At 37.6% G+C, this 27632-nt stretch overlaps 1 long non-coding RNA gene across 2 annotated transcripts in view; it reads left to right on the plus strand.

Annotated features, from left to right (window-relative positions):
* Positions 1–27632, plus strand: part of LOC121161064 — a 103868-nt gene that overhangs the window by 33758 nt on the left and 42478 nt on the right. For both annotated transcript variants that reach the window (XR_005884609.1, XR_005884608.1), the window contains exon 2: positions 7874–8050. This is a non-coding gene — a long non-coding RNA (uncharacterized LOC121161064). The remainder of the gene's footprint in view (positions 1–7873; positions 8051–27632) is intronic.

The following is a 27632-nucleotide window of genomic DNA, read 5'->3' on the forward strand; positions in this document are numbered from 1 at the left end:
AAAAGTGCAGTGGTGATCAGGCTTTGGAAAAATGAGGCATGGGTACATTGAACCCGTGTTCACATTTGAACTACAGAATGAAAATGTATGATTTTTTTAGACTTAAGGATGTTACATTTTGGGGGATGGGGTATCATTAAACCAGTACTTATCACGTGATCAGGTTAAAATACAGGACCTGATAAAATCCAAGGGCTGACATGTGGGTAGAAGGATGAGTTGTGGAGGATGGTGAGGGCAGTTCCCCTAGAAGTGATATCTGAATATCTCAGAGAACAAATGCCAAGCCAGTATTGCTGCTCTGTCTGAGAAGAGCATGCCAAAGAGAGGATGGCAAAGGCAAGTGCCTGGGCGGGGAGTGTCATGTGCTCACAAGAACACAGGGGGTCCCTGTACAAGGAAAGAGAAGCAATCAACATTGTGGGATATGCTAGGCTTCCTGGGGACTGAAGCAAATGTAACTGTGGAGATTCTAGTGGCAAAAAAAAAAAAAAAGGAACACGAAGTTACAAAAATAGACCATGGTACAATAAGTCACAGAAAATGGAAAACACAGAAGCATTTCAAACAGAAAAAATATATATTTATTACTGGTGACACATCTCTGTAAGGCATGTTGTCTACCCTGTAGTTCTGTGTACTGTGCTTTCCTCTTTTTAAAACTGCTTTATGGGGACCATCACTACGGCATATTGGGTAAGGCTGCTGTTTGCTGCGCCAGCATCCCATGTGCGCCCCAGATGCTACAGTTCAACACCTGCTTATTGCAGTTGAGAAAGCAGCAGAGGATGACTCAAGTTCTTGAACTCTTCTACCCACATGGGAGACCCAGAAGATGCTCCTGGTTTCTGGCTTCATTGTTTGTCTTACTCTCTTTGTGTAAGTCTGCTCTTCAAATAAATTCATGAATCTGCAAAAAAAAATCTGCATTATAATGTGATTTTCTATAGAGTGAGGAAAGGGAAGGTTCAGTATCTCCTGCAGCATAGTTGTCAAAATTTGGAGATTATGGGGTGCTTAGAGAGAGAATTTCCCACCTGCTGGCTCAGATGTCTGCAACACCCAGAGCTGGACCAAATTAAACACAGGAGTCCACGACTATGTTTGGATTTCCCTTAGGAGTTGCTGGCACACAACTACCTGAGTCCTCTTTGTTGCTCCCCAGGGTTTCCATTAGCAGGAAGCTGGATCAGAAGGTGAGTGGCTAAGACTTGAAGCAGAAGCTCCATTAGGGGACGTGGTCATTCCAAGTGACAGCTGAACCAAAATCTGTCTCTGTGCTTTCTTGTTAAAAATCTAGAAACGTTTCTTTCAGCTTCACTGTTTACTAATGGTCATGCAAAGTACTATTTTAGATTTCTGTCTAATTTTGAAAAACATCTGTAATAAGCTGTCTTCATATAAAAGCAGTAAAATTTCAAGAACATTTCAAATTGTCTTGGGCCAAGATCAATCTTAAACACTTTTGGAACCAATAATGGATTGATGTTCTCATTGTAATCACATATTATATAATTTGTTATATTTGTTGTAGAACTGTGTAAATTATGAAGTTTACTTCTAAAATTGAAAAAAAGACTATTTAAGGTAGGCTTCTGTGAGAACTCAATTCTCCATATAAAATTTTAGATATACTAGCTGCAGACTTCCCAGATTTCAAACTCAATTTCCCATGCATGTTCCAGTCTCTGCACCCCAGGGCCCGTTTAAATCACAGTAACTTTTTTGTTCGCCTTTCAGGTGTTGGTGCTCAGTGAATTGGCATTGTGAGCAGTAGCAATAAATTAACTGAAATAAGGTGGCTAGCAACAATAACTGTACTTGGAAGTTGTGGCAAACTATATGAAGTTCTCTCTCTAACCCAACCTGAACTCACTCTCGTATCAATTTTTCTACAATCACCATTACAGTTAGCCAGTTGCTTTGTTATATTCATACTGATATATTAAGTATCAGGTAGTGGTTAGTTTACCAACAGTGGAACTTGTTTCTCCTGTTGTGGAGGTTGGAAGTCCAAGGTCGAGGTGCTGTCAGACAGGTGTGAGGTCTGATGTGAACAGCTCTGTGCTGCCAAGATGATACCTTGTCTCCTCCTCAAATGGGGACAAATACTGTGACATGACATGAAAAAGTGATGTAATGGGGTCAAAATTGTTCCTTCAAAACTTTTTTGTTTTTCTTCTAAAGATCTATTAATTTATTGGAAAGCAAGATTTACAGAGAGAAGGAGAAACAGAGAGAAAGATATTCCATCCACTTGTTCACACCCCTCAGTGGCCTCAATGGCCGGAAAAGAGCTGATCTGAAGCCAGGTGCCAGGAGCTTCTTCCAAGTCTCCCACACAGGTGCAAGGTTCCAAGGTTTTGGGCCATCCTCTACTGCTTTCTCAAGGCACAGCTGGATGGGAAGTGGAGCAGCTGGGACATGAACTGGTGATCATGTTTGATCCTGGCAGATTCAAGGCAGTTGTTTAGCCACTGACCCATCATGCTGGGCTCTTTCAAAACCTTCTTCTCTAGTGCTTTCACAATGACAGAACCATTCTGCTCTAAGCAGAGGTCACACCTCTGAACACAATTGCATTGAGTGCTCAGTTTCAATCTGAAGTTTGAAAGTGATACAAACATTTCAATCCATGGTACTAATTCTTGGGGGACATGACAAATGATCAATGTGAAATCAGAATAAAAAGGAGTAGTGATTATTTTAGGTAGATATGATCATGTGAACATATTACAAGATACCGCTGCAGTACTCTGAAGATGCTCATGTCCATGAGGGCCCATGAAGCATCACCAGCTTCACAGGAAATCCACATCTACAGTGATGAACACTTACATGGTCCTAACACCTCAACATATGATACTGATCCAACCATAATGATGCTTTGGATTGTGCTAATCCTGGTTGTCACTGCCTATACAAGCAAAGCACGAATCTCGAGTGGTACCCTAAACATGATTGCTATGGGTTGAGTAGGATTTGGCTTCTAAACTCATACAGATGCTCAAATCCCAAAGCCTTAAACTGATGATACTAGAGAGTAGAAATTTAATCCAATTATGATTTTCAGTGGAAGCTCCCTTAGTTCATTGAGGTGTGCCCTCAATGCCAAATTGAATGACTTTTGCTTGTAAAAACTTGAGCTCAGAATGGCTTTGTGGAATAGCAAATTAAGCTGCTATCTGCAACGCTGAACATTCTATGGTTCTGGTTTGAGTCCTCTCTACAATCAATGTGGGACATCCAAATAAAGCTTCTGTTTCCTGACTTCAGCTTGGCTGCAGCCTGGTCATTGCAGCCAGTTAGGGGATTAATGAATAAATGGAAAAATCTATGTGTGTATGCGTGCGTAATTCTGACTTTCAAATAAATTGGTAAATCTTAAACAAAAAAAAAAAAAAAGAACTGAGATTGGGCTGCCTTGTTGTCTGCACTCCCTGGGCACTCTGTTCTTGATGTCTGCACTGCCGCTGGAGCCTGTCAGCAAGAGTGACATCACCAAAGGGGCCCAAATTTGGATTGTGAATTTATGAAACTGTGAGCCAAAACCTATGTAATTTCTTCAAAAAATACTTGTTTTAGATATTTCATTGTAATGATGAAAAGCTGTGCATAATGCACCAGATCAAGAGACCATCATAAAAGTCTTGGAATTTTAAGATACTATTACAAAATGTATAGCATCAACATTTTTGATGGTCCAAGGGATGATGGTGTCGAAAAACATGGATAGGAAGACTCTGAGTCAAATAGGCAATTTGAAACAGATTCTGAATTTGAAAACAATTCAAATATACCTCAAAACTATTTTCTTACATTTTCATGTCGAGTAGGGATGATGCATGATAAAATCTGTATCTGGTTTGCTTCCAAAGACCCATTTCAGTAAAATGGCTATATGAAAAGAATGTTCGTGTCATGGTTTAATTGGTAAAAATGTTTCTTTCTTAGTGGCCCATAAAATGAAGGTGCATCTGAAAATCAATGGCCTCTGAGATCAATGCAATGCAGTGATTGTTTTGGGATGATGGGTGGCATGGCTGCTCATGTATGTAAGTGTGGGTGGAAGTTGGTGAAAGCAATGTAAATTCTCATCTTCTCTAGTAGAACATCAATATGCATTTTCCACATTTGAAAACAAAATCAAGAAAAACCCTGTTAATGTATTATTTGGACATAAATAAAAACATTATATAAGCTAGCAAGGACAAAATGAATCACTGGATGGATTAAAGACTAGAAATTTATTTTCTTATAATTCTGATAATCAGAAGTTAAGGATTAAGGATGAAGTTAAGAGTGCAGGTTCCCCAGAGGCCTCTTGGGCTTGCAGATGACAATCACTGTGTTCCATGGCCTCCCCTCTGTGGTTATTTGAGTCCAAATTTTCTTTTATTAAAAGTAAACAGTTTGGATTAGAGGCTACCCCAATGATTTTGTTGAAATTCAGTTTTTGTTTGTTGGGTTTGTTGGTTTTTGTGTAACTGTCATCTTCAAATATGATCACATTCTGGCTTCCTGCGGATCAGGTCTTCACCGTCTCCGTTGAGGTGCAGTTGTGGAGAGAACACAGCCACAATAAATATCAAATCTTGGATAAATAGTTTCAATTTTGTTGGCCACTGATAAGGAGTGCATGATTTTATGACTTTATTTATTTGAAAGAAAGAGGGATAGAAAGAGAGGAAGAGGCACAGAGAGAGGTCTGCCATCTGCTGACTTATTCCCCACATGGCTGCTACAGCCAGGGCTGAGCCAGGCTAAAGCCAAATCCAGAAACCCCATCCCGCTCTTCCAATTTAGTGGTAAGGACACAAGTAACAGGCTGATGTTCTCTTGCTTTCCCTGAGATACCAGCAGGGAACTGGATCAGAAGGAGAGCAGGTGGGTCTTGAAATGGTGTTCTCATTTTGGATGTTAGCATTTCAAGTATTGGCTTAATCCTCTCTGCCAAGTCTTAATGGCAAATACAACAGAATTGATCCATGAAAGGGAAAAACTGATGATTAGAGGGGAGTGGAGACTAATGGAATGGATAGAGTAGTACCTCTAAGAATCCCAATGTAGAAGGGCATAACACCAATACCAAGTGTGGATTTAGGAGCTCTTACATGCTCTTCCGGTTTGTTTCTATGTTTTAGGGAAATAATAGGCAGTCATCAGCTGAGAGTAAAGATCAGCGAAGGATATTCATAGTTTGAGGAGAAGGAGGAATTGTGGGACAGGTATTTAACCAACTGTGAATGGAGTGGAGAGATGCTGTAAGATTGTTAAGTAAGAATGCACTGGAATTTAGTGCCCGAAGTGAAGGCAACCAGCATGGGGTGATTGATTACAGGCTGCTTTAAGAGATGTGGAGTGAGGAAAGGAAAACAGCTTAGTAGCTTCTGAATTGGTGCCTTGAACAGTGGGTAGACACCGGAGCCATAGATTCAGCAGGTACAGCTGGGGATGGGGGGAGGGATGTCCAGTTAGAGTCACAGGTGAAGCTTGGCCTCTTGAGATGGCATAAATTCAGATTTTAAGATTCTCACTGAAGCACTGTAAATGGACTGATGAGCAGTCAGAATTTAAATATAGCAGTTCTTGGTAGCAAAGGTAAATTGTGTTTTTTGATATAAATTCATATCCACAATGAGGCTTATTGTGATGTTTGTTGGTTATGAATGGGGTGTTGAGTAGTTAAGGAAGGGGACAGCAAAGATATCTGAATGGCATGGCTAAGGGGTTTGTACCATGGATGACACACGCACAGATGCTCTTACCTAACTCAAGCTGACAGGCTCTACAGACTATTGCACCTAGGGCCCCATCGTGTCGAGTCTAGTAGGTACATTGTGCTCGTACTGATTTCATTTGCTTAATGCCTATGATGGTTTTAATTAGGATTAAAAAAACACATTAATTTAATTAGATACATTTTTGAGTCATATGTCAATTGAATAAATTGTAAACTGGTACTGTGCTCTTTTAGCTTCTACAGTACATACAAATATTTCTGCTACACAGAAAGTACCTAATATTTATGTTAATTGACTGAATGGAAGTACAAAGAAAAATGTGGTTATCCAACTTATGTGTCAAAATCTATGACATTATAATTACACTTGTGCTTTGAAACAAATGATTGAGTGTTCTTTCAAATATATTGAAAACCTGATTCATACACATGCCATTTCCTTTCAAGTTTCTCAGAATTTTCAATCTATTTTCACCTCACTTTTTGAGGAGGTCAGAATTAGAATAAATGACAATTAGCAGAATTTCCAATTCCGATGTTCATCTCTGGCTTATTTATACCCACATGCCTAGATACTTAACAGACTAATATAATTTAATTGTGTATTAAATGCTTCATGAAACTAAAATCTTGAAACATCTCATGGTGGAATAATATAAAAATCAACTATAAAAATCAATTTATTTATATAATAAATTAAGACATGTGAGCATATGCACATTAGTTGAGAAAATGTTTTGAATGAAATTATACTAATATTTTAAAATACTATTCTACATCAAAGTTATAGTATAATGAAGTTAATAATTGTGACTTCATATGATTTCATAAATGATATTGAAAGGCAAAACTTTGTGATAATTTAAGACATAACTATTACATTTAATTTTATAATATATAGTTAAATAATATAGTATAGAAAATCCAATGTAATATTTTGATGATCATTAGAATTTATAGAAAATTCATTTCTTTTATTCTAAAATCTCTAAAATTAAGAGTTTCAGCATGTGAAACTCAACTTTATATTTTCCCATGAAAAGATTTCTCTTTTGTGAGTTCAGAATATAATGCTGTTGGGGACCTAACAAAAATTTCTACTTTGAAAATGAAAATGAGTGCATTCAGTAATGGCATTTCTAACAATTCTGTGCATTTATTCTTTTGTGTCTTCTCGGAAAAATGACTTAATTCACTCTCCAGGAGAGGTCATGTACAACAAGTCCAGTACAGAGATGGCGTTAAACTTATTGCTCATTTGTTACACGTGTTTATTTATTTACATTGTCTTCTTTATCACAGACAGCAGCCCACTCTGCTGTGTTTGGTGCACATCTTCTTCCCTCGCACCCCCACCTTCGCAGTGCCATCTTTTTGTTGTAGACACTATATCATTGTTGGATTACTTTTCCTTACATCTGTATCCTGTGGCAGCTAATCATCTGGTACACTCAAAGAGCTGTGTTATTAGAAAGGCAGTATTTATAACTATTCTGATGACAATTTCAGGATCATTCTGCTGTGTTCTAGTTGTGAGACTCCGATTCTATCACTTGAACTCTCAATGTCTCATTTATGAACTACAGATATAAATACAGATGATGACATCTGTATTAACATAAACATAACAATGAAATTAGTACAAAGTGAAATAACGAAGGCAAAACAGATTCTTGCTGAAAAGTTAATTACAATGATGCCATTACTGTCAGGAAATTCTGTTGGACTAGTTTCTAGCACTTATTCAGATACATCCTCTTGGACATTGTGGTGATCAGTGTTAGAGTGTCTGATTAGCCTAATATGATATTGAGCAATTCCCTAATAATTCAGAAAAATATCACATCATGGCACCTTTTGCTGGGAGTCAATTGGTCTAGGATAGGAATTGACACAAGCCGCTGACTTTCTCTGAAGTGGAACTAGAAGATGTGAAGCTGAACACTCATTGGAGACTTCTATGAACATGGTGCCATGTCGTGGCATTAGCTGGTAATAGAATGGATAGAAACAGAAAGCATTATTTCACTGCTTCCTGTTATGTTTATGAAACACCTGTTTAGTAATGCAACAACTGAGAACATGATGGTGAAAAAACTACCCAGAATCACTGCTTTTTTTTGCTTTTAGGATCCATCAGTGCATCAGACATGTCTGTGATGACATGGCTAATATGAGACAGGCCATGACGAAGTAACTACAAACAAGAGTGACAGACTGCACTAAATGGCAGGAAGAAAAAAAATGCTCAATGGAAACCTCTAGAGATGAAAGTTGGCATCACCTAGGGAATTGGGAAAGAAATCTGTAAGTCACACAAGATCATGTAACGCACTGGAAGGGTATTCTAGGTACTGAGGGAGTGTTGGGTAGTTCATAGGCAGGAAAAAGATGCATAAACATTAAAGCAGGGGGCCTGGTGCTATGGCCCAGCAGCTAAATCATCACCTTGCATGCACCAGGATCCCAAATGGCCACCGGTTCGTGGCCTGGCTGCTCCACTTCCCATCCAGCTTCCTACTTGTGATCTGAGAAAGCAGTAAGGGATGTATCAAAGCCTTGGGACCCTGAAGCTATACAGGGGACCTGGAAGAAGCTCTCGGATCCTGGTTTCGGGTCTGTTAAGCTTCAGTCATTGGGGCCACTGGGAGTGAACCAGTGGATTAAATATCTTTCTCTCTGTGTTTCTTTCTCTCTGTGTAAATCTGCTTTTCCAATGAAAATAAAAAAGTAAATCTTTAAAAAATGAATTAAAACAGGAACATGTAGCACATAAGAAACTGAAAGAAAGGGCAAATAAGGAACAGTGGTTCTGAAAATACACTCTGTACCCAAACTCCTTGATTTTAGACATCTACTAGTCACTAGCTGCATGTAGATCTCTGTGCAAATTATTCGACTACTCTCTGTGGAAATATTTAGGGGATGACACAACTTATATAATCACATCAAAGAGATCTGTGAAGACTAAGTACAGTTACATATGTAAAGCCTGTAACACCATGTGTTCAGCACAGACTAGCTGGTTGATGTCTAGTTGTTACAAGCTGAGAGTAACAGTAGAGGTTGAAGTGCTCAAAGTGCTAGAGCACTAAATTTCAATTTTGCAAATATCTCTATGTTGGTAGAATAGAAAAGAGATTTAATACAGCAAGATTAAATGGAGGAAGGGTGTCCAGGGAGCCACTAAGGTGCAATAAAAGGTGATAGGAGATTGGAAGTGACAGGTGGCACTGGAGAAGGCAGATTTAAAATGTTTGGCAAGCGAAATCTACAGTACTGGGAAATAAATTGGAAATTTTGTGTGAGATGATGATTTGGAGGGACAAGAAATCCAAATGGAAAAAATAATTGTAATTCATTCTTTTTAGTCAGTATCTGTTAAGGTAGTGCGGTGTCCCTGATCCTTCTTAAGTCTTACAAAGATGGGACCAAATGGCCAAGTGAACCCAAGTGTAAGTACAAATGTAAAAATGAAAACAAAACAAAAAAACAAAAACTGAGGTTCTATTGGAATTCCCATCATAGTTTGAAAATGTTCTGCTTCTTCAGATTTAAAATCAAAGTATGGAGGCTGATAATAATGTTGAATTCTTTTTTGTTTCTGTTTTCTTCTGAAATACTAAAGTAGTGATGTATCAAAAACTTTAGCTCTAAATAGATGGATAATTTATCTTAGTGTTTCACTCTTTTGTTGACACTCTCTTACACTTTGGAAAACAATGCACAATGCTGCATTTTTGAACATAAGATCATAATTAGACAAGGTGAGCATCTTTACAATAGCTATTTTATTATTTATTTGAGTGGAAGAGTAGAAAGATATGTGAAGTGGATGCTAAATTGTCTAGTTACTGATTCCCTCTCACAGACCACAACTGCCCAGTTGGGCCAGGCTGCAGTCTGGAGCCAGGAGTTACTTCCAAGTTTCTCATGTGGGTACAGAGGTCCAAGCACTTGGGCTATCTTTTATCCTATTTCCAAGTGCATTGGCAGGGAGCTGGATCAGAAATGGAGCATCCGGGACTCAAGCTGGCATCCATATGTTATGCCAGTATTGCAAGTGGTAGTTTAACCCACTGTACCATGGTACTGACCTCAGGATGAGTATTTTTGATAAAGCTCACAACAGATATTTCCCCTTCCTGGTTCTCACCAAGCAAATAATTCTCCTGTTTCCTGTAGGGTATTAGTTGAGGAGTGAAGTTCACCAGACTTTTCTATGCTCTTTGTCCCCTTCCGGGACACAAAGGCTTTCATCAGTCTGGAATGTTGAGGGGAAGAAACAAACACCCCTTCACAATCCTATTCCTAACAGAACACAAATCAAGTTAAAACTAAACAATAGCTTGAAGTTTCTGCAAATTGAAATTCGAATACATGGGGCCTTATTTATTTATTTTTATCTGAGAGAAAGAATTAAAGTAAGACACACACAGCACAGAGAGAGAGAGAGAGATATTCTACCTGTTGGTCTATTACTCATGTGCCTGCATTAGCTGGGATTGGGCTGAGAAGAAGCTAGGAAAGGTGGACTGAATCTAGGTTCTCTACATGAATGGAAGTGATCTGATCACTGGAGCCATCACCATGGCCTTCATGGAGTACAACAATGGGAAGGTGCTATTAGGATCTGGAGGTGAGAATCAAAGCCTGGCAGTCTGATGTGCAACACCAGTATTTTAATTGAGTGATTAAACATTATGCCAAATGCTAACCTCGTATTTCATTTGAATGTAAAATCCTTACTTTCGTAATAAATTGAAATATACCAAACACAAAGCAGTGATGAACAAGGTAAATTTTAAAAATTCAAATAAGCTTTGTGTCTTAAAAATTGAATCAAAATATGTGTTAATGGGGCCCAGCACAATGGCTCAGTGGCTAAAATCCTAGCCTTGAACACTCCGGGATGCCATTTAGGTGTCAGTTCATGTCCAGCTGCTCCACTTCCCTTCCAGCGCCCTGTTTGTGAACTGCGAAAGCAGTAGAGGAAGGCCCAAAGCATCGGAATCCTTGATTTCCATAGGGGACCTGAAAGAAGTTCCTGGTTTCAGATTGACACAGCTCCAGCACTTATGGCCACTTTGGGAGTACATTAGTGGATAGAAGATCTGTCTCTCTGTCTCTTGTTCTCTCTGCCTTTCCAATAAAAATAAAAACATCTTGATGATTAAAGAATAGTTGAAGTACAACCTGTATATTTTATTAAAATGATACAATTTATTGGTGAAAAGGAGAAAGGGAAGAGGGAAAAACACACAATCCTCATTTGGGAAAATTAAGGAAGAAAAAAATCAACCACATTATCAGATCCATAGCTTATGGTGAGAATGAGAATACTTGTTTCTAGTTTTAAAATTTATATTTTAGCATCAAAATTTGAAATCAGTTCTAAAGAATTTATTCTCTAAAAGAATTTTGAAATTCTAATTCCTATCGACACTGTACAAATCTGTTCTAAAAATTGGGATCATCCTAATGTTCATTAGTAGTAAGTATTTATATTATTCAGATTGAGTAACACTTATCCAGACTTTTCAGATTTCGAATTATTTGCATACATAAAAGGAGATATTTGGGAGGTTAGATTTCAAGCTAAAGCACTAAATTCACTAATGTTTCACATACATCTGTATACATAGCCTGAAGATAATTTTTCATAATATATTTATTACATTGTCTGTGACTGGTGAGTCAACCTGTGGCCATATGTCATTGATGAAAAAGCTTCAGATTTTGGAGCCTAACAAAATCAGATTTTCAGTCCTATACGTATATAAAGGCAATATGATATTTGCTTCCTATCAATACTTTAGTGGCTTAACATAACATTCACTTTATTATCTTATAGCCTTGTGGTTGAGAAGGATGTCACTGGTGTCATGGGGTAGATCAGGATGTCAGCACAGAGGCCAGCGCATTGACAAGCATGCTAGTCGTCTGCCTGCAGTGTCAGCTCCCCTCAAGAGGGCCAGTGTTGTCCTGGCTGCTCTAATTCCAGTGCAGCTCCCTGCTTATGTCCTGAGAAAGCAACTGAGGGTTTCCCAAAATCTTGGGCCCCTAGATCCATGTAGGAGATATGGAAGAACTTCTGGCTCCTGAATTCCCAGCAGTCCAGCTATGGCTGCTGTATTTATTTGGAGAGTGAATCTCTCTCTACCCCCCTTTCTATGTAAAATAAATTAAAAAAAAAAAGTAGATGCCAACACATCTACTTTCCACGTAGGAAAGTTTCAGGGAGAACCTGGTGCCAGATTCAGCCAGAATTCAGTTCCATGCAGATGCAGGATTAGATCATCATGTCCTTGGTGGCTTTGTCTGGGATTCCTCAGCTTCTAGAAGCTTCCCTAGTTACCATCATCTACAAAGCCCCAAAAGGCAGGGGAGGCTTTCCCATGCTTCTTTCTAACTTCCTCACTCTCATGTCTCTAACTTATTCATCCATGTTTCTTTGACTTACTGGGAACAAAGTTTTATTTTTCCTTAAGTGAGTTTCTTGAACATATCTACATAATCCAGGATAATAATAATCTTCCTACCGAAGGTCTATATACTTAGTTGCATTTGCAGAGTAGCTTCCCATGGAACAACATTGCATATTTACAGATTTGTATGTTATGTGTGTGAAAATCTTAAATGTGTATTATAAATATTTGTTTGAAACTTTGGAGTGCTCTTAGCATCTAAGTAGCTTTGTTTTTAACTAGCAAGCAATTAGAAAAAAAATTATAATGCATATATTACATTTTCATAAGATTTTTAAAATTATACTTATATTAGCTAACATTGTTTTATTCCAGAAATTGCGGTCAAATTGCATATGTGTGGGAACTCCCTTTGAAGTAAATGAGTAACATTTATTCTCAATAAAGCTTCAATTTTAACTAGGCATATTAGATATTATTAGCACAAATTCATTGTAAATTACATCCCAGATTTCATAAAGGGTTTATTTACCCAGCATTTGTTATATTTGAAAAGTTAACTGAGATAATATTAATATTAGTTTTATGAAATGCCCTGAAGTTAATGAAAATCTACTTAACAAGAAACAATTTTTGCTTTCTTTTGAAATATTCACAATGTACAAATACCTAATCCATGTTTAGATTGTACTTATTAATCTAGCCATTCTACATTTAATTTCATTGTAATGATGTGTGTAAATCCAAGCAGAATTTTAAATACAGGGGTATTAAATTTCAAACTTTGGATTTTTTATGTCATTAATTATGCTAAAAGGTACATAAAATTCTTTGTAATTGCCCAGCTTATCACTATTTTTATGTAACATCCTCTTTTAAAAATGCCATTTGGGTTTTTTGGCATTAGTCCTTGATTCATATTTTATACAAGCGCTGCAGATTCGGATATCCCCTGCTGAGACAGATCCATGCCTAACAAGGGTCTTTTTTTTTTGGAACTCGGTAATGATCATAATACTGATGACAATCCCTGTCACTCTTTTTAGGCTGTAGCTTTCAAGGCAGAGTGGTGCTCCCTGATCCTTCTTAAGCTGCTGTTTAAATGTAAATTAGAGGAGACTAATTTACATTACTTATTCCAGGCATCCATATGCAATACCAGATTGCAATAAGAAATATTTGTAAAAAGTTATCCCTATATTTATCTTATGACACTCATCATTATGACACTTAGTGCTTGAGCAGCCAAACTAGAAGGATTTCAATTATCTACCTAAGGGAAAATTTATCCAAAACAGATAGACCTTTGTGTTCTTCAGAGCTGGATTGAGGACTTGCAGTGCTCTTGTTCTAATTAGATAGCAGTTTGGTCAAAGGAGCTATTAGCATCTTTTTGTGAATTAGAGAGATTAACTGGATTTTGAAATGCAGAAATGGACTTGGATGGTCTCTTATCACCCTTCTTACTGTAGATTTTAATGTTTTAAAGTTCCGGCTCAAGGCAAATGGTGGTACAATATCCTAGGCAGAAGGCAATTAATAGTAGCAATCAAGGGCAAAGAAGAGAGAAAGAGAAAACCTGTCCCCGCCTTCGCCAGCCTATAGAAAGCAAACCACTTGAGTATTTGGGCTTTTCCAAAGGACAATTTTATTGTTTCTAAATTTTTGGCTTGCCCTTGACTTTGGCAGTTGGAATCTTATTAATTTAGAACTTGACAGTGGAAATTTTTCTTATTAGCAGAATTACAATTATTGTCACCAAACACCATCAACATTTGAAAACAAAGAGATCAGGAAAACAGTATATTGTCCTTGTTTAATGAATAGATCAGTCTTATTGAGACTTCTTTCTCATATCGTCACTTGCAACCCTTTAACTGAGACTCCTTGCTATTTATCCATTGAATATCTGTGGGATTTTCCCTTTTTAACTCTTCTTAAATGAAAGGTTATAGCGTTATTACTCAGTCCATTAGTTTTAAAGACTAATGTGAAATCTTTTGTTTATGTTTATTATGTGTTCAATAAATGGAAGATGTTTTAAATGCCTTATTACTACTACTACTACTCTTTTGATACTTGTAGATTCTCTGTTAAGTGGTCAAGAGGACATTATTATTCTTATTTTGCAAGTGAAGAATTTGGACATCAGAATTTGCTTGAGGTTTTCTTGCATGTGATGTAATGTCCACAGTGATTTCCATCACTCATTTCTGGTTTTTGGCCAAACAGTTGCCTGGGAAACCATGCCTAGATGCTGAGATCTTTCTGATTTGAAGATGTGCAATCATCTATCCTGTGCGTTCGATGCCACCACAACAACTGATTGCTGTACAGACTTCATGTCCAGCAGATACTGGGCCTGTGCTACTACTTCCTGGCCCTTCGTTCAGAAAGTTAGTCCAAATGCAAAATCACAAAGCTACAAGGCTGCAAAGAACATACATTCTCTTCAGCATTTGGTGGTAACGCTGGCTTCATTCTTCCACTTGAAACAATCACTCTGCAATACCTGTTTTTTTTTTTTCTTTACTGAGCAGACTTTTATTGGAAATCAACTGTTAAACCTCTCCCTTAGATAAATGCATATTTTCCTTTGTGCTTTTATTTTTGTGTCTTGCTAAAAATCTAAATGATTAGACTTGAGAGTGAAAGTACAGCTGATTTTATTTCATCTCAATATTGCGATTAACTGTCATTGGATCTGTAAGCAGCAATGTTAATAATATATTTGGATTTTCTTCCTTGATATAGATATTAACTAACAGTGATCCACGGAAGCACACATTGCTTTCTATAAGTGTTTTTCCTGTTCTAACAGTCCTTGAAAGAAGCCAACATCATCTTTTGAGGGCCATCAGGAGGTGGTTGAAGTTCCTTTCCATCCTGAGTTTGTTGCCTTTGATCGTATAACATGCCTAGAGATCACCTTTGTTTTCAAAAGCATAGGGTATAGGAGGTGAGCAAATTGAGCTAAGTATTCCTGTATTTTATGTATGTGCGTATGAATTAATTTTGTGAATCAGAACTGGAGAATTAAGAGTGAGATAAAGAATAAAAACAACATACAGTGGCATAGGCAACGGAAGTTAACTGCTCCACATTCCTAAGCCCTGGTTTTGTCTTAGTGCAATAGATACAGATATAGATGTAGATATAGCTATAGACATAGATATATACATATAGATATAAATTTAAAATATTGAATTATGTATACATATAAATCAGGTTTTCACTGTGTATCACATCCTTCCATTTCATTAGTAGGTGGGTAATAAGACAGTTCTGGTTGAGCTATACTTTTTTCTTGTGATTTCATTTCCATACTGAGTCTACGAAACCCTAGGAATTGTTGTGTAGCAAATATTATAACTTCTCACATGAGCTTATTTCTTGCTGATAGAAAAGCAGATTTCTTTCTTTTGTTTTCTTTGAAGCACAATTGTGTATATGCAGAAATGTGTCTGAGGTTTCCAATCTCAACAGTGTGGGAATGGGGCAAGCAGAAAGGAAAGGCAGAAAGGAAGGCGCTAGGCCAGGATCTCAGAGCTGTAGAGGATGGAGGGGCCAGGCTGCAGGTGTAGCCAGTGATGCCCAGTTCCATGTTGAAAAGCAGATTTCTTACAGAAAATGTGGACAACGGTTTTTTCTGAGTTTTTTTTTTTTTTAAAGTTTGTCTTAAAACATCTATCTTGCCATATGGCTAAGGCCTACTTGTGTTTGAATTTAAAAAAAAAAAAGATTTATTTTTATTTGAAAGACAGATGTTATGGAGAAAAAATGAGAGAGAAGTCTTTCACTTGCTGGTTCATTCCCCACATGGCCACAGGGGCTGGAGTTGAGCCAGTCTGAAGCCAGGAGCCAGGAGCTTCTTTCTGGGTCTGCCACATGGGTGCAGGGGCCTAAGGACTAGGCCTGTCCTCTGCTTTCACAGGTCAAAAGCAGAGAGCTGAATTGGAAGTGGAGGAACTGCGACTGAAACCAGCACCTATATGTGTTGCCAGAGCTGCAGGTAATTAGCCCGTTATGTCACTAAGCCAAATCCCATCCTGTGTTAAAATTTAATTGGAACTGTTTAAGAGAGAATTGGGCAGAATACTTATTCAATATGTAAATGGAAATAAATAAATCTACTATGTTTCACAAATTATGAAAATACTAGTAAGACTTTCTTTCAAATCACAAATGTCCATCTCATTTTGGAATTCAAAATATCTGATAGCATAATGAACTATGTTTTTCAGCTTATACATTGCAAGGATTATTTTCTGATGATAAACTTTGACTATGTGTCTTTTATAATTATAGAATGTTTTATAAACTATCCTGTTTTACCACTACTTACAAACATAGTTATCTGAACATACTAACTGAATATTTAAGAGACACAGGTGCAGTTTTATGCAGTAAGTTAGCGAAAAGTTCTGAATTAGGGCAGATTGCAGTTTCTAGGAATTTTATATATGAGACACATCAGATGTTTCAATTAAAATAAAAGATAATCCAGAAGTTATTGCTGAATGACACACTCATTTGAAGCATCTACCAACAGGAACAATTCAGCTTCTTTTTTCAGAACTGAGTGATGAGTGGCTTTCCGATAATCCAGTCCTTTCAGCAGTAACTAACCAACGCACCTCTTTCTGGTGAATGTCACCTCACAGCTGAAGCGTGTTTATGGGGCACTGCTGTTCCCCGGGTGCTCTTTGTTCAATGGAGAACCAGAGAACTTCAGTCTCAGGGACTGTGAATCCACCACCTTTCATCAAGCTGAAATGCATTTTAAATCAATGTCAGGCTGGCTGCAAAATTGATGCCACCAGCTTCACAGGAGCTCCAGCTGTCCCGCAGTCCCATGAGCGCATATCCCAATTACAAATGATAAAACATAAGAAATGAGCAAAAACAATTTTATGCTGAGTTTAAGATGAGAGATGAAAGTGACAAAAAAAGTCAAACTGTATAATAAAAATGATAAACGTAGCTAGAACCAGAGAGAGAGAGAGAGAGAGAGAGAGAGAGAGAGAGAGAGAGAAACAGATCTCTGGCTTTATTATAATGGATGCAAAGGAAATATACATAAATAGAGGCTTTATGTTGCCATACATATGAGCCTAAAATTACTAAAACTGTGTGACTTCTCTGGAGAAGGTTGAAAACCTTCCATTTTTCTTGAGTTTGGTACTTCTGAAGCTATTTTTTTTTTCACATCTGAGTTTGGTTAGTCAGTATTTCAAACATTATTATACTGAAAACTCAAATAATATGATTTTGCCTGTAGGTCTCAGAGTCCATGTAGAATTCTTTAATTACTAGTGAAGAAGGTTTGATTTTTTCCATATTGAAACTAGTCTCTTTAGTATTTTTATAACTCAAATTTTTTTTGGTTTTAATTTTGTCTCTCTAATATAGTCATCAGAGTTTGCACATTTTATTATTCATTCTTTCTCTTGATTTGGTGATTACCTAAGCACTTCCTGAAACAGGGCTTACAACCACGTGTCTGCGTGTGCAATGTGCAGAGCATGATTTTACTACATAACAAATCTGAATATAGCTGGGTGACTTGATAATGTGTATTGCCTAATTGACACTTTTGAGAAAATTGTAGGGAGTTTGATTATTCTGGTTAATTCTTCACTACTATCTAAAAGAGAAAGGAAAAATCAGTTATTGTTTGTGCAGGAGTGGAAATTGGTGATTGTTCTTTTTCCCTTCAACAAGACCCTGTTGGACATTCCAATAACAATATACAGGTTAACGAGAAAAGCAAAAACAAATGTATTTAGTCCAAGGTTTTAGATGACATGGAGCTTTCAGGAATGAAAACCCAAAGGCCTAGAGAAAGCAGTCTACTTGTCATGCGCGAGTCTGGTGAAGAATGTACAGCCATGCAGGAATATGACTACATAGGGCCCAGGTCAGTGACTCCATCTCCAGGCACCAGGAACCTATATGGATCCAGTTCTCTGCTCCTGGCTTGGGAAATCACTAGAGGATGACGCAAAGCCTTGGGACCCTGCACCCATGTAGGATGCTTGGAAGAAGCTCCTGGCTCCTGGCTTTGGACCAGCTCAGCTCTGGCTGTTGCAGCCACTTGGGGAGTGAACCAGTGGATGGGAAATCTTTCTGTCTCTCCTTCTCTATAAATCTGCCTTCCCAGTAAAAGTAAATAAATCTTAAAATAAATATGACTGAACAATATAGCAGGAGTTGAGAGTGGTGGTAGATTAATTTGGGAAAGCTAGCAATGGCTGTGTGTTGAATCTAGGAAACTGGAGATTTATTCTTTTTTTTTTAAAAGATTTATTTTATTATTTTTATTGGAAAGGCAGATATACAGAGAGGAGAGACAGAGAGGAAGATCTTCCGTCCAATGATTCACTCCCCAAGTGAGCACAACGGTCGATGCTATGCCGATCCAAAGCCAGGAGCCTCTTCCGGGTCTCTCACGGTGCAGGGTCCCAAAGCTTTGGGCCATCCTGGACTGCTTTCCCGGGCCACGAGCAGGGAGCTGGATGGGAAGCGGGGCTGCCAGGATTAGAACCGGCACCCATATGGGATCCCGGGCGTGCAAGGTGAAGACCTTAACCACTGCACCACCGCGCCAGGCCCTGGAGATTTATTCTTATTATTCACACATGAGTACAGAAGACTAAGTATTTGGGCTATTTTGCAATGCTTTCCCAGGTGCATTAGCAGGGAGCTGGATCATAAACAGAGTAGCTGAAACTTGAACCTGTACGCCAAGTGGGATACTGGAATTAGAGGCAATGGCTTAACCTGCTCTGTCACAAAATTGCACTCTGAGCTCTGATTTCACGATGAGACACAGGGGTGGAGAATGTCCAGTCTGTAGGCTAAAGTAGGCTTACAAAGTTATTTGGTTTTGTACTGGCAACACAAGCAAGCAAGGCAATCGAAATTCAGCATATCTAGAGCAGGCTAACTTGTAAATTTATATGTTTATGTATGTGGCTTATGAACATTCAAATGTCTGTGGCAGCAGAAAGTTTCCCCATGGGTCTAGTTCTGTGGCAAAGTAGCTAAGCCTCTCTACCTGTGACAATGATATCTCATATGGATAGCAGTTTGAGTCCTGGCTGCTCCACTTCCAGTCCAGCCCCCTGCTTATGACCTGAGAAAGCAATGGGAGATGGGTCAAGTCTTTGGGACCCTCTAACCACATGTGAGGCCCACAGGGAAGATCTCTCTGTCTCTCTGGCTCCTTCTCTTTGTAACTCTACCATTCAAGCAAAAATTCTAAAAATCTTTTTTTTTTAAATTTCCTCACCCTTGAAAGAGTAGGGGCAACAAATAAAGGAAAACAAGAAAAGATGACTTGCTGAGAAAGGGAGTGTAAGCTGTGTTATACAATGCTAAGACAGTTGCTTTGGGAAACAGGTTGGGGGAGTTGAAATAGTTTTATTAAAGATATCAGGAAGCAACAGAAGGTGGTGGGTACACACTCAGGTTGTGGAGCCAGCATTCTTGGGCTTGAAGCTTATCTTTGTCTCTCCCTGTTATGTGAAGAATGGTAAACTGGTTAATTAAGTCTCAGTTACTTAAATGTGAAATGGGACTCATAACAATGCATACCTCATATGTCGGCTGGGGAAATCCATGAGATAACCATGTCTTAGTTTGTAGTCCAGAGCATGACCCTTTCTGAACAGTATTATTTTGTTATATCTCAGGAGTGTGCTGGGGTTATTACTATTACATGAAAGAGAGCACCGAGGAAAGTTGCAAAGCCATGACAAGAGGATATAAAGTCACTTTTGTAGATAAGAGGGATTTGATAAGACAAATGCTTGCTACAAAGGCTGCAATGTAAACTTGCTGGAAATTGCTTTGAACGAGTGTGGGATTGCGACAGCCAAATTTAAGTTGGATGAAAAGTAGGGTTATTATTTTTTAAGTCCAAGTACAATGGTCTAATGTGTTCCATACATCATGTAAGACTATATGCCTAGCTTACTTCCCCCAGCTCCATTTTTAGCAGGACAGTGTGTAGTCTAGGAGAAGGTGAACTGACGTATTAAGCAGAGCAATCTCTATTTTCATTGTCTCTGGAGATCCTGATGAGATGAAGAGCTACAGGGCTTGCTGGAAAGGGAGCAAAAGTTTCTACTCAGTCTCTTTTGGCTGGAAAAATCTTGAAGCAAACAAGTAAAATATCACTAGGCTTAACCTAAACAGAACTCTGGTTTGTGATCAAAAGTAGAGTGGTGACCAAAGTGGGGTAACATACAGGTGCACTTACAGTGAGGATGGGGCAATTTCTATACATGTAAACTTGTTGTTGGGGGTGGGTGTTTGGTCTAGTTGTTAAGAGGCTCCCTTGTCACACTGGAGTGCCTGGATCTGACACTCTGCTCTGGTTTCTGACTCCAGTTTCCTACTAAAGGAGGATCCTGGGAGGAGGTAGCAGTAATGCCTCGACTAAATGAGGTTCTGATTCCCAGGCACACTGAATTAGTCCCAGTCCAGCCCTGACTGCGTGGGCATTTGGGGGAGTGAACCAGTAGATAATATTTGTGTTTCTCTCAAATAAAAAAATTTAATAGTCAAAATTAATTGTTAGAGTGGTAATTTTGTAACTCCAAGTTGTTAGTTAAAAGATACTACTTATTTTATTCAGGATTGTTAATTCTTTCTTTCAACTATTTATTCAATATTTCTTCTGTTGTTCTTTTGCATACTTTCATACTTATATTCTAGTGTGACATTCCATCAGTAGCATGATAACTTCCCACGTGTGCTTTTTGTTGTTGCTATTTGCTTACTTAGTTGACAACCCTCAGCTTTTCCTTGGAAATTATGTTTTATTTGTCTACTTTCTGAGTATCAGGATGGATTGAACTGTTGAGTTTAGTTTCCTGCTACAGATCCATCTGTCCTCATTTCTGTGTTATTGTATTTTAATAGTGTACTGCATCAGTTGTTTCTGCACTGTTGTGATGAACAGAGCACTGCGTATGGAGGAATTTATTTCCTCAGGTCCTTCCCCACAGGACCACAATATGTTAGCTGCATTATTTTAGGTTGGTGTTTTCTACCTTGCTCTATTTCTTAATTCAGGACAACAACTTCAGTGCACTTCTTATCAGACTTTAACAGTGGCTCCTGATGGTAACCACTCCAATACCTTGTAAATAGCCCATCCTTTAATTCTTCTCTAGTTAACCATTTTAAGCATCTCTATATTGCCTACCTAGATTGTACCATTCTTGATCTTATTTCCACACATTAATATTTCCATCTCATATCTTGAAAGTTTCAAATTGGCAAGAATAATCACAGAACATTTAAGCATGTCTCCAATATTGCTCTGGTTTTAAGCTTTCATTGATTTTATTATTAAGAGCCTGAGATGAAGTGAATTTCAAATCTGTAAATATTATATGAGTTGGAGCCTGGCAAATGATGTAGTATATATACTGTAAAATTTTCTACAAAGTAGCTTCCCTTCAAGATTTATTATTCTAAAAATAGTAATTGATTATCAAAGAACTTAATAATCAAGAAATACATATATACAAGTGTTTCATAGGTGTGAATCTCTGAAAATTATAGTGGCTTATGCTTTGTATTTATATGTATAATGTGTATAAATACATTTAAACTTTCAAACATTGAATTCAAATAAATATTCTCATAATACATTCTAAATGTAACTGTTTTTAAAATTTGTTATCACTTGATATTCCAGATATTTACAATTAACAGCTGAATATATATGTATATATATGTATATGAATATATGTGTGCCTATACACACACATATATACACATAAACAGAAAGCAGATTTATTAGAAATTAATTGCCTCTTTAATTAGGTCTGTTTTTCACATTTGAGGAAAATCAAATGGCCTTTAGCAGATGCTTCACAAGCATAATTTTTGTATAAGATAAAGTGGGAAACATAATGATCAATTATGAAGCTGACATAGTATTTTCTTTTATCTTTGGTTGCTCTGTTAAAATTCAAACTACCATGTTACGCTACAGCATATCTCAGGAAGCCTGTTACATTGGTGTTTTTATGTGCTAATTAGTGTTGGTTTTTCCACAGTTTATAGCCAAAAAGACACTAAATATTGAATCAGAAAGATGTGTGACATGCACTGACACCTACTATTGGAAAGCAAAATCTGGGTTATTATATTTTCTGCTTTCCTGAGACTTTTTCAAAAAGATTACCTTTGAATCATAAGTGTCATCCGGGCAAGATAAATGGTGAAGAAAACTTTAACATTCCAGTGCACAGTGAACAGGTTACCCATGTTGGTATAATACAAACTAACACCAACACGGCAACATTTCTATAAAATTCTGCAAAGTTTTCCCAAATGCTATTTTTTTCCAAGTACTGTACAGCATATGCAATATATTTGTTAGTCAACATATATTAGACTGTTATATATAATGTACTACATGAAGCACATATGCAAATGTCATCCATTCATGTTGATTTGTCCATCAGATATTTACTTACTTATCTATTAAAGAACAATTAATTTATTTTGAAAGTCAAAGGTCTTCCTGTGCATACATGGAGAAGATGCATTGGGTCATCCTCTGCTGTTTTTCTCGGGCTATTAACAGGGAGTTAGATTTGAAGTGTAGCATCCTGGGCATGAACCATGTGGGATGCTGTATTGCAAGGGGTGACTTTGGCCACGATGCCATAATGTCAACCCAGTCAAACATTTCCCCAAAACCATTACTGTTCTGAGCATAAGCAGAAAACGGTGAGTTCAGTGTGGTCTGTGCTCTCATGAACATTGTGTGTGTTTAAATATTTGATGTAAATATAAGTCATTTTATTCTTAAACGACACAAGCACTTAGGGTAATTTAGACACAGATGTAGGAATGTTAAAAATTGTCAAGGTCTTTTCAAAATAATGGATTACCTATTAAATTTAGCAAAAAAGCAATACAAAACAAAACAAATCTCAAATACTAAGTCTCAGGCTTCTAGTGATTCCTATTTTGAATTAACACGGTTCTCCGCTGTTACTATACGTAAAACTTGTTTCCTTCTTTTGACCTTTAGTTTATATTTTTAAAAATGTATTTCTTCAGTACAATGCTATTACTACCCACAATAGTATACAGTGTGGGCTTATCTAAATATTATTAAATTTTATCTTTGAAATATTTAGTTATTATGCCCAACTTTTCTTTTATTAAAGCATTTTAAGGTTGACAGGATTTTTTCCTAAACATCATCGTCAGGTCTCTATGTTTATAAATCACGCACAATTTGCAGACTATGGTAAAATTAACTGAATGCACACTTTCCGCATATGTGCAGGAGATGCCCATATGGGACTTGAGCAAGTATGTACATAAGGACAAATTGTCAGAGGGAAATTCTGGGATCCTGTTAACTTTCCAAGACTGTATCAGAGATTTGATCAATTTTTGAGTTTTCATAAAAAATAAGAAAACTAATGGAAACAGGGTAATTAATATAATCTAATAATAGAAATAAAGTTAAATTATTAATGATGCGGTAAAATGAAAATTGGTAGAAAAAAATGTAATAAAGCTACATGTAATATAGCCCATAATCATACGATTAAAAAGGCATGAAATTGCAACTGTTCCCAGCGTGGCCGCCCATGTTGAATATCATGAAATGGCTAATTGTTCACTTGATACTTCCCCAAGTTTAGAGAGCAGCAGGGGTAGAAAGACTCATTTTGTTATTTGAGCACTTATGGATGACTAGGGAGATGTGCATTCCCGGGCACATTCCCTGGGCACCTGCAGGGAGAATGAGCGAGAGGCACAGGAGAGAGGGAACTGACATTCTGCACAAGAACTGCACGAGGAAGGGGTTGCTTTCATTTGATAAGAGTGGGGAAATATTATCTTTAGGAAGGAAAGGCAGGATCCTTGAAAGAAAGGATTTCAGATCACACAACATTAAAATCATTGATCCTAACGAGAGTATAGGAGTAGCTTGAAAAATTCATAGACTCTGTTCTGGGTTAAAACAATTCAGCAGTTTCTCTCTCAATCCCTCATGGATGTATTTACCAAAATCAAAGCGTCATACGCAGGAGGTTTTCATTGTCAAACTTGGCTGTGACAACAACTCATAAACATGGATACACAGGCCTCTCCTAAATAATTTTACTAAACTGCAGGATTCTTCTAAAGGACACCAAATTTAAGAAATGGTTATAGGTTATAAATCGTGCAGGGCATGATTCATGAAAACATGCACAGAATGTTTATAAAGCCTTCAAAATATCCAATCATAAAGATCAGAAAATGGGAATTTGTACAGAAAATAACTGTATAAGAGAAAATAAAGAATAACACTCCAAGGGCCATTTTCAAAGGTAAACAGAAATCCTAAATATTATATTGTGAGTAGAATGGTCAGAATATTTACAAACCACGAAGAAGGCTGCAAACTTTACTAAAGCCAGGTTTATTTAAGATTGAGGATTGGCCAGAACTCAGTTTCATATTTAAAGAATATTTTTAAAACTTTAAGGTATATAAAGAGCTTTTAAATCCTTTAAATAAGAGGGCATCCATGTGGGAATAATTTTGTTGCTTATTTTATTCACACAGGCCAAATTTTAGTCACTAGCCAAGGAATTTCTATGAAGTTTGCTGCATACATTTTGGAGATATATTTTATTATGTGTTTTAAATGTAATATGTATTATTCAAGAGAAATTAAGCATTATTGCATCCTCGAATATTTTTCAATTTTAAAATGAGCTATGTGCATCATAAGTGCTGATGGTGTAAGTTAAGAATACACAGAATTTAAACAGCTACATGGAACACTAAATGAATACCCTTAGTTTCGGTTTTCTCCAGCCACTTTCAGGCATAATCTAGATCCATTAACATTCTAATTCATTAGCAAGGATAGTTTTTCAACAGAAAAGACTCAAGAGAAACTTTGAAAATATTTTAAAGTTGCAGTTGGTTGTCATATTACCTGTTATTTTCACAATTTTATTGTTGTAAACAAGCCATGCTAGTTGTAAGGGTGAACACTGGACACCTCCCAGGGAATCAACTTTCTTGCTGGAAAAAAAAAAGAAAAAGAGAGAATTATTTTTATGACTATGTATCTTGTGATGCAAGATTTACTCCAAAAAAAAAAAAAAAAAAAAAAAAGCTGAAGAAGCAGGTCCAGGGCCTTGCACAGTGGCCTGGCTAAAGTCCTCACCTTGCATGTGCTGGGATCCCGTATGTGCGCCTATTTTAATCCTGGCCACCCATTTCCCAGCCAGTTCCCTGCTTGTGGCCTGCGAAAGCAGTCAAAGACGACCCAAAGCTTTGGGCCCCTGCACCCGCGTGGGAAACCCGGAAGAGGCTCTGGGTTCCTGGCTTCAGATTGGTGCAGCTCTGACCTTTGTGGCCCCGTGGGAAGTGAATTTTTGAATGGAAGATCTTCCTCTTTGTGTCTCTCTCCTCTCTGAACATCAGACTTTCCAACAAAAATAAAATAAATCTTTAACAGAAGAGGAAGAAGAGGAAGAAGGTGCACAAGTCAGCGGGCATCCGAAGGAGGCATCGTCTGCCGTGTGGTCTGCTTGATACAGGGCACAGAAAAGAGTAGAGCTACTTGCTTGAGAGCCAGCCCTGCCTGTCAAAACTCCAGCCAGATCCAACTTCTGAGAATAAAAACTTTTATTTATTGGAAAGCAAAGTAGGTGAAAATGAGCTAAAATTTTCATATTAGACAGTGTTGCTGTGAGAGGATAATGACAGAATTCTCTAACATGCAACGTTCTTGCATGTTTCTGCCCAGCAATTACTGTGTGGAAGAGCAATGGGAAGAAATCATCTGACACTTTTTGGAAATATAAATAAACATAAAAAGGGAAAAAGGATCAGCAAGCTGGGAGAAGAAAATCTTCAACTAGTGCTTCTCAAATTTTGGAGTGAAATCTTGCCGGTTTTTCCTGTTTCTTGCTACTGAGCAAATAGGTGGCACCTACAATCGTTACAGAGACTGTATTCTGGGCGTAAGCCTGACAGCCTTCAAAGTTGGCATAATTTTTCTGGTTCCTCCCTAGAGTGCTCTTATTTCTTGGCATTCTCTCAGGAGATGTGGCCAACTGTTTCTACATTAATTTCTAGCTGTAATCAATAGCATTCAGATAAATATTTCTACCCCCAGTATATCTTAGATCCTCCACTTTTGATTATGTACCGGACATAGGCACCTAGATGTTTCACTGGCATCACAAACTCAACAGGTCTGTGGCTTCCCCACTTCTTTTATTTCAGAACTTCTGTGTTCATTATCTTAATTGAGTACTACTCAATTAAATAAGTAGTATTTTAGCTAAAAGTATCAAAGACAAGTTTCAGTGCTCTCCATGGATAGCTCCCTAAAATTCAATCCACCAATAAATGTTTTCATTTATATTGTCATGTAACTTTATCAAGCTCTCTCCTTTTTTTCTTGCTGAGAGAATTGAGATATTTACATTTTCTAGATGACTGCTGTAATTTCCACTCAGCTACATGGATTTTTCCTCTTTTCCAATCAATGTTCTATGTAACCCCCAGTAATAGTTCTTGAAAAAATCCATATATATGACTACCTATTTTCCTCAAAATCTTTTCCATGATTCCCAAATATCTAAAGAAGTAGTTCAAACACCTTAACTTGTACCATAGACTCCAGAAATCTCAGATTCAGTGATTACTTCGTGGGAAAACCCCCTTTTTCTTGCCCTGGAATGGGTATCTACTATCTCTGCTTAGAATTACCTTCTGTCTAATCACTTATTACAAAACTTGTAAATCTTCTGGTTGTTTTTCTTGAAAATAAATTACTGTAATGTTACAGCTCCTGAGGCTCAGGGATTTCTCCTGTAGTTACTCTTTAAATCTCGAATCAAACACCACACGTTCTGCCCCAGACTTGTCCTGACTTCTCATGCCTTTGCTCATTCACTCGTGCGGTTGCAGAGTACTGAAACACTTTGCATAGCCGTTGTGGACTGTGGAAGACGGCGTTTGAGTAGTAACACAAAAAATGATTTCTGATTAATAGTGAAGGTTGAACTGAGAATAAAAACTCTGTGTCCACTAAGGAAAATCAGTAATTGCAGTGTTGGCGCTAAGTACAGCAGAAAAACAAAGGGTAATGAATCTCAAGCTTGATTGCTCAAAAGGTTCTGCAAAGTGGTCATTTAAGGAATCAAGACTGAACAATAGTTGAAGGTCAACATGACACCATGGGACTTCTCTGAATGCATGACTTTTTTTTTTTTCCTGAATTTATTTGTTTTTATTGGAAAAACAGATTTATAGAGAGAAGAAGTAACAAAGATCTGTGCCCTGATTCCTTTCCGAAGTGGCTGCAGTGGTCAGAGCAGAGCTGATCTGAAGCTAAGAGCTAGGAGCTTCATTTGGGTCTCCCATGTGGGTGCAGGTTCCCAAAGCTTTGGTCGTTA

Source organism: Ochotona curzoniae, unplaced genomic scaffold, assembly GCF_017591425.1.
Source record: "Ochotona curzoniae isolate NIBS_2020 unplaced genomic scaffold, NIBS_Ocur_1.0 contig_4612, whole genome shotgun sequence".
In the NCBI taxonomy this organism is placed as follows: domain Eukaryota; kingdom Metazoa; phylum Chordata; class Mammalia; order Lagomorpha; family Ochotonidae; genus Ochotona; species Ochotona curzoniae.